Here is an 8,750-nt window from a genome sequence, read left to right on the forward strand (position 1 = left end):
TGACAAATACAAAAGTGGATGCTCACAGCCATCCATTGGACAGAGCACAGGGTCCCCAATGAAGGAGCTAGAAAAGGTACCCAAGGAGTTGAAGGGATTTGCAGTCCCATAGGAGGAACAACAATATGAACTAACCAGTATCTCCAGAGCTCCCTGGGACTAAACCACCAACCAAAGAAAACACATGATGGGAGTCATGGCTCCAGCTGCATATGAAGCAGAGGATGGCCTAGTCGGTCATCAATGGGAGGAGAGGCCCTTGGTCCTATGAAGGTTTTATGCCCCAGTATAGGGGAATGCCAGAGCCAGGAAGCAGGAGTGGGTGGGTTGGTGAGCAGGGGGGGGGGAGGGGACCAGGGTTTTTCAGAGGGGAAACCAGGAAAGGGGATAACATTTGAAATGTAAATAAAGAAAATATCTAATAAAAAATAAAATAAATTTTTAAAAAGTGTTTAGAGACTGGAGATATTAAAAAAAAAAAAAGAAGAAGAAGTCACCTCTGGGCTGTGTGCTCATCAAAGCATTGACAACCTAAATTTAGATCCACAAACCCCACATAAAGTCAAACATGATAGTACATATCTTTAATTCCAACATTCCTATTCTGAGATGGGAGGAAGAGATAGTGGAATCCCTATAAGCTCACCAGCTAGCCAGCATGGTGTTTAAAGTGTAACAAAAAGAGACCCAGTCTCTATCCAGAGACTACCCCACCGGGGATCCATCCCATCATCAGCCACCAAACGCAGACACTATTGCATATGTCAGCAAGATTTTGCTGAAGGGACCCTTATATAGCTGCCTCATATGAGGCTATGCCAGTGCCTAGCAAACACAGAAGTGGATGCTCACAGTCATCTATAGGATGGAACAAAGGGCCCCCAATGGAGGAGCTAGAGAAAGAACCCAAAGTGCTAAAGGGGTCAGCAACCCTATAGATGGAACAACAATATGAACTAACCAGTATCCCCAGAGCTCGTGTCTCTAGCTGCATATGTAGCAGAAGATGGCATAGCTGACCATCATTGGGAAGAGAGGCCCCTAGGTCTTGCAAACGTTATATGCCCCAATAAAGGGGAATGCCAGGGCCAAGAAGTGGGAGTGGGTGAGTAGGGGAGCAGGGCAGGGGGGGAGGGTATAGGGAACTTTTGGGATAGCATTTGAAATGTAAATAAAGAAAATATCTAATAAAAAAAGTTGAAAATAAAAGAGAGAGAGAGATCGATCCAGTCTCAGATAAGGTGGAAAGCAAGATCAGCGTGTAGATCATCCTCTGACCACTATACAAATATTATGGCATGTGCACACTTACACCCACCTCACACACAGAGAGGGTGATGGTTAGTTTAATTGTCAAATTGACACAATCTGGAGTCCCTAGAAGAAAGTCTCAGTGAGGGATTGCCTAGATCAGCCAGACCTGTAGGCATGAATGTGGGGATTTTCTTGATTATATTAAGTGAGGTGGGAAGACCCACCCATTATGGGAAGCAACCTGCTGTAGGGAAGGGATGGAGACATGTCTCTGCAGTTAAGAGAAGTTGCTCTTACAGAGGATTTGGGTTGGATTCCCAGCACCTACATGGTAGTTTACAAGCATTCATAATTCCAATTTCTAGGGATCCAATGCCCTCTTCTTACCTCTGTAGGCACTAGGGTTACATGTGGTGCACAGACATACACATTAAAATACTCTTAGCTATTTTTTTTTAAAAAAAGGACTAGGTGTGGTGTTGGTGCATGCCTTTAATACTAGCACTTGGGGGGCAGAGGCAGATAAATCTCTGTGAGTTTGAGGCCTTCCAACACTACATAGAGAGACCCTGTCTCAAGAAAAATTAATTTAGTTAAAAGAGGAAATCAAGCTGAAAATGAAAAGGTATGCATTCAGTCTTTCTGCTCTTGACCATAGATGTGAATAGCTGCTTCGAGCTCCTGGTGTTTTGACTTCCCTACAATGACGAGCTGTAATTTGGAATCATGAGACAAATAAACATTTCCTCTTATGTTGCTTTTGTCAGAGTCTGTGCTGTATTTTTTGTCAACTTGACACAAGCTAGAATCATCTGGGAAGAGGGAACCTTGATTGAGGAACTGCCTCCATCACATTGGCCTAATTTGCAGTGGTTTGAATGAGAAGGGACTCCATAGGCTCATATATTTGAATACTTCATCTTCATTGGGTAGAACTGCTTAGCACTCTGGAACCCTGAGCCCCCAAATTAAATGCTTTCTTTTATAGGTTTTCTTGATCATGGTGTTTTGTCACAGCAATACAAAAGTAACAAAGACACCAGGATAATGCAATTTCCCAGGAATGTTATCTAAGCTCCATTTTACCAGGGTGGAGTTCAGAGGATGAATAAATGTCACCAGGCCATGCTGGTTCTTTTCAGCCTCATACACGAAAGATAACAAAAGAAATGGGGAAAATATATTAGAAGGGGGAGTTGAGGGTATGTGTATGTTTGTATTTAATTTATTATTCTCAGTGTGTTTAAGATGTATACACATGTGTTGAGGTCAGAGGACAATTCTATGGAGTCAGTTCTCCACCTTCTCTCTCACATAGCCCAAGGTGACTTCAAATTTGCTATCTACCTAGGAATAACCTTGAACTCCTCCTGCCTTTGATCTCCCAAGTGCTGGGATTATAGCTCTGTGCCACTGCACTTGGTTTATGTGATACTAGGGATAAAACCCAAGGCTTCAGGCATTCTAGGTAACACTCTACCAACTGAGCCACATGCTCATTACCCCAATTTAGATTCTTGAAACAGCAATGGATGTAGATGTTGACATCACTATGGTCCAGAGGAGGCTTGAGCTGAATGTTGTATCAGAGTAGCTACCCCATCTTGGTCAGCCCGTGCCCACTGTATCTCCTTCAGTGTAGTTAAACCGCACACCAGGTGAACAGGGGATCATGCTGTCCAGGTGTGAATGTAGAGGCCAGGATGGCCCCTCCATACATGGAGATGGACCAGTAAGCTGATGCCTGACAGGCACCTACATGTCTCCAGATAACTCTGTTAGGAACTGTTGGAAGTCCATATTTTTGACATTAGTTCTAGGCTCCAGAGAAAGTGCTGACCAGGGATAAGTTTACAAGAAGATAGCTTGGAACCTAAGAAGGGCAGCTGGCATGAATAGGAGGCGGTGGGTTGGGTGGGGATGGGTAGTGGAGAATGATTCTTCCAGGCCCAGAGGCATCTGGGAGAGTATAGGGGAGGCTGTAAGGTCTGAGCTCCCTCCCCTTCCAAGGGATCTTCCTGTCCTTCTACCCACTGAGGAATGCAGCAGGTCTGCTCTGTTTATTGAGCCATCCAGCCTCTCTGTGCACTACCTGCACCTGGAGGCACTTTTTGCCCAGTGGTTACCCAGACCCTGGCAGCATCTCTGGTTTTTCCAGTTGGACAAGGAACACCTGCAGAGCCAATAAAACCCTGTGCCTCGGGAGAGAGAGAATGTTCCCCAGACACATCCTGGCTGTCTCTGGACTGTCAGGTTCCATTCCTCAGTGGCCATGTGTGTGAACCCCAGGATACTGGGATTCCTTTCCAAGGAAGTGGCTGTTGCCAACAAGTGAGCCTTGGCCATGGTCCTAGCCAGGCAGAGGAGGGGGTTGGTGGCTACCTGACCCCCTCAGGGCTCTGTTTCAATGAGCACAGGGAACAGTGGAAGAAAGGAAGAAAGCCCAAAGCAACTACAGAACAAAGCACAAGGCCACAGTCAACAGGAAAGGGGGTTGGGAGTGGGGAATACCTGGATTTTCAGGCACTGTTTCCTTTAAACTCGTCTTTCCTATGTCAACAGGGACCCAGTCCACTCTGACCATCTACCCCATCTGACTAGGCAGTTAGCATTACAAAATATTGCAAAATTAATAAAAACAACTGAAATGATTTTCTCGACTTAGGATATTGGTAGCTTGTTAACTAGTTTGTGTGTGTGTGTGTGTGTGTGTGTGTGTTTTGGGAGGTGGGGCATGACAGGTGTCATTGCCTTGAACTCTCAATACTCTCTGCCTAGCCTCTCAAGAGCTAGGTGTAATTCCAGGCCAGTGCGACCATATGCTGATTAAATTGCATTTATCACAGAATTGCAAAGGTCTAATTTATAATTTTAAAATTACCCCAAAATATAAACAATTCTTAGAGGTGTCATCTATGAATACTTTTAGGAAATTCTGTGCTGTGATTCTAGCCAATGTGATAAAGAAAAATAAAAAAAGATGGGGAATGGGGAAGAAAAAAGAGGAGAGGAGAGGGACAGAGGAAAGAAAGAAGGTAGAAGAGAGAGGGAGGGAAAGGAAAGTAAGAAGGGGGATTGGAGAGAAAGGAAGAAAATGTATAGTATTCTAGAAAGTTATCTTTATATGCCATTGATGTCTTCAGAAAAAAATCTGAAGGTGAAAATTGCCAATTGTACCAATAAAGTTTATCAGGGTTTTAGATATGTCAGTAGCACACTACACACCAGTCATCTTAACACCCCCCTCCAAAAAAAAAAAAAAAAAAAAAAAACCAGAGCAATAGTAACATGGTTGGCTCCGCAGATCTAATAAAAAGCTGGGAAAAAAAAAAAAACCTATCAAATGTAGATCTCACACTGGCCAAGTAAAGCTGCATTGAGCCAATAATCAGACGACTGGTGAAGACACCACACCAATTCCCTTCTTCCAAACACATTTAATGTCACTGAGTAAAATTCCTGAGGGCTTTCTAAGAGTTGTACCAAACTAATCCCAAAATTCACACAGGGAACTGAAGTTCAGAGCCATTAATGAGGAAGAGTGAAGGAGGAGAACTGGCTTCTGAGACACCAAAAAGTGAGTTGAACATCAGTGCAGCACTGCTTTCACAGAACAAGGGGCCAGGGATAAAGCAGGGATACAAGGGACCAAGCCACATGCTGGTGGAATTTGTGCTGCAGGAGTATGGGCAAGATGGAAAAGGAGGCCCTGGCTTTGAGAGGCCAGGCTGACCAGTGATAAAGGAGACTAGATTGCCTTGTGGCCAGCTTCAGGTCATTTCTGCTCTGGAGTGGCAGGTACAAACAGGATGCCCACCCTAGAGCCACATTCTGAGCTACTTAGGTTTGACTCCTAGGGGAAGGATTACAGCCTCAGGAGGATGCTAAGCTTCTGAGTGACCAGGTGGATATCCTCCTTCCCTCCAAAAAGAAGGCAGCCACCACTGAGCAGGGTTTGGCTTGAGTTCTGTCAACATGTACCTTAATGAGAACAAACTATTACTGCTGTTGTTAAGTGAGCCCAGGTCTGAGACCCAAAGTGTTTCCTTTTTCTGCTTTTGTCATAATCCAACCCACTCCCAGAACTTATGCTGGAGAAGTGGGAACATCTTACCCTAGCTTTTATTCCATCTTAAAACAGGGCCTGAGAGACTGGGATGGAGGAAGAGGGGGAAAGAGCCAGATCTGTTTGGGAATTGTTCTTTGGCTTATTTGTTTTGAGACAGGTAGGGTCTTGCTTTGAAGCTCTTTTTACCTGAAGAAGCACCACCTATGTGTGTGTCTTAGTTAGGGTTCCCATTTCTGTGAAGAGACACCATGATCAAGGCAACTCTTATAAAGGGCAACATTTAATTAGGGCTTGCTTGCAAGTTCAGAGGTTCAGTCCATTATCATCAAGGTAGGAGCATGGCAGTGTCCATGCAAGCATGGTGCTGGAGAAGCTGAGAGTTATTCTACATCTTGATCTGAAGGCCACTAGAAGACTAACTTCCAGGCAGCTAAGAGGAGGATCTCAAAGCCCACTCCAACAGTGACACACTTCTTCAAACAAGGTCATACCTACTCCAACAAGGTATTAAGATCTGCCTAATAGTGCCACATCCTGGGCCAAGCATATTCAAACCACCACATTGTGAGTATGTATGTATATGTATGAGCGCAGTACCTACAGAGTCCAGAAGAGAACACTGGCTCCCTTGGAGCTGGAGTTAACAGGCAGTTATGAGCCTCCCAATATGGGTGCTGATAACTGAGTATGGGTCTTCTGCAATGACAGCAAGCATGCTTAATCAACTGCTGAGCCATTTCTTCAGTCATTGCTCTAGAACTTTCTAATAACTAAACCAGAAGCCCATAACTTTACAGTTTATATGTGCCCCCAAGTCCTTCCAGATAAATGTGTGTGGGTGAGGCCTAACCAAGTGCTGTGGTTTGCATACGAAGTGTCACCCACAAGCTCAGGTCTTTGAATGCTTGGTCTCTAGCTGGTGATGCTGTTTGGGAAAGCAGTGGAAACCTTAGGAGGTTCACCTGAGGAAGTAGGTCACTGGAGGGGTCAGGGGAGAGCTTGAGGGTTTATAGACAGGCCCCACTTCCCATCTTATCTCTGCTTCCTGAGTGCAGATGAAATGTGACCTCATGCTTCTGTCACCATGAAGCTGTCTGCTGCTGCGCCTGCCCCACCATGATGGATTGGATCCTGTCACACTATAAGCCCAAAAGAAACCCTTCCTTCCTGAAGTTTATTCTTATCAGACATTTGGTTATGGCAGTGAGAAAGTTATTAACATATGACAGAATTTGGTGGGCACCACATGCCTCTGCCAAGATCAGGATGCCTGTGAGTGAGAACCATTGAGTGAGTTGTGCTGTATATGGTGCTCTCATTGTTTCAGTAATTGTTGGGCCTTGTCTCCCAAGTTGGTGGGCCCTCATTCCTCTTACTCAGCTGCTGGTCTCACTGTGTTCTCCTATCCTGCAGAATGGAACAGATCTCACCACTGACTGACCTCTGGGTCTGTTGCTCTTAGTTCATTGTGGTCAGAACAGTTATGACTGAGATGATCTCCAAATGCCATCCTACCTTCAGCTCAGTGGGCTCTAGAGATAAATGCACTCTGAAGTGCTTGCAAGTGTGCACCTGCATGCACATACACATATATATAAATTCACATGTACACACTCCACTCACAAGTATTTGTGTCAAACATGAATTTATTTTCATATTCTATATAAAACATTCATATAGAATGCAAATAAGTAGAGAGAGAGAGAGAGAGAGAGAGAGAGAGAGAGAGAGAGAGAGACACCTCAGGCACACCTGTCAGCTTGTGTTTCCTTTCAACAATTCTATTCTTTTAAGCCAGGATTCTCCAGGGGAGACCAAGCAGCTTGAATATGCTGATGATGGAAGGGATGAAAGCAAAAAGGAAGAGAGGTGATGAATCATTACATAAACATTCTATAAACTTCATTGTATAAACATCCTTTTATGATTGTCCAGAATGATCTGGAAAATGACTCCTAGAACTTCTCTTCTCATGAAGAAAATCACTGAAATGGTGAGTCATGAATAGGAACTTCCTCTGAATTCAGATTCACATGAAGAGAAGGAGGGGTTACTTGACATTTGGCGGTCTACATGGTCCCTCAAGAGCCATCCCTACGCTTCCATCGTCCTTTGGAATGTTATCATCTGAATCATGGGCTGACAGGGTAGGAAGCGACAGTCACAAGGCTGTGTTCACCTAGCCAGCTTCCTCTCCAGTTGTTGTGGGTTGTCTTCATGGGAGACAAAGTCACATTCTGGGGAACAGAAGGCTAGGAGTAGGCTACATGGACAAAGGGAAACAGGTGGCACATCCTCAAGCCACCAGCCAAATATGATTGTGTTGCATGTGTATAGCACTCATGTGTGCCAAAGCCTGGAGACTATTCTTCCTATGAAGGCTGGGGATGTATGCCAGGCTGCACTGATCTGAATAAGGCCTGTTTGCTTAGCTATGGAAGAAGAGACTTCAGAATGGAGTTAACCGCAAGCCTGCCAACCACAGCGGGTTAAGAGAAGAACAAAGAGATCTAGGCACGTGTGGAAAATGTCATTCAGAGGCTGAGAGAAGAAAAAAATGATGCCTTGAAAAAATAACAAGTGCAATAACACAAACAGGTGCAAAAAATAGAGAAATTTTCCTGAGGAAACCTAAATGACAAAGTAAATAGCAAAGGACTTGCCTGTGGGTAGTCTTGAAAGCCGCAGAAGGGGTGGGGGGAGATCATGGTAAGAAAAAAAGAATGGGATGCTCTGAAGTAACTCAAGTAGATAAAAAGAAATACTCCCATAAGAATGACTGATGGAGAATCTGGGAACAAAATCCCAAAACTCTAAAAATGAAGATAACCCAATAAATTTCATAAACTTTAAAGTGGACACAGTTAAAGAATTAGTGAAACAGAAAATTCTACAAAGGAAGTAATGCTAGTAGAACACTAAAAGAAGTAGAAAATATATAAGAAACTTGAATAATGTGGAGAATAAAATAATACTCAACAGAGTCTTAACAGGAATTCTAGAATTGGAAAAGCTCAGTAGTAACACAGAAGCAGCCATGTCAGGCCTGTCAGCATCCCAAAAATGAAGGACATGCTTTTTCAAGTGGAAGGGTAACACTAAAGAATCCAAAAGGTAAATAGAAATAAATACACAGATTCTTTATAGTGAAGATGGAGGTCACCAGGGACCAGGAGAAAATCTAAAGATCCCCATAAGAAAAAGGCAGACAGACACACAGCAGTGATGAATGGGAAGCTGACATCTCAACAGGGAAAGTGTGGGGTAGAAAGAGAAAGCCTCTCCAAGGCAGAGGAAATGGGCTTTGACTGTAAACACTTCCAACAGTGAAATGAGAGAAGAAGACAGAGAAGGAGAAGAAGAAGGAGGAGAAGGAGGAGGAGAAGGAGGAGAAGGAGGAGGAGAAGAAGGAGGAGGAGGAAGAGGA

Source organism: Mus pahari, chromosome 12, assembly GCF_900095145.1.
Source record: "Mus pahari chromosome 12, PAHARI_EIJ_v1.1, whole genome shotgun sequence".
Taxonomy (NCBI): domain Eukaryota; kingdom Metazoa; phylum Chordata; class Mammalia; order Rodentia; family Muridae; genus Mus; species Mus pahari.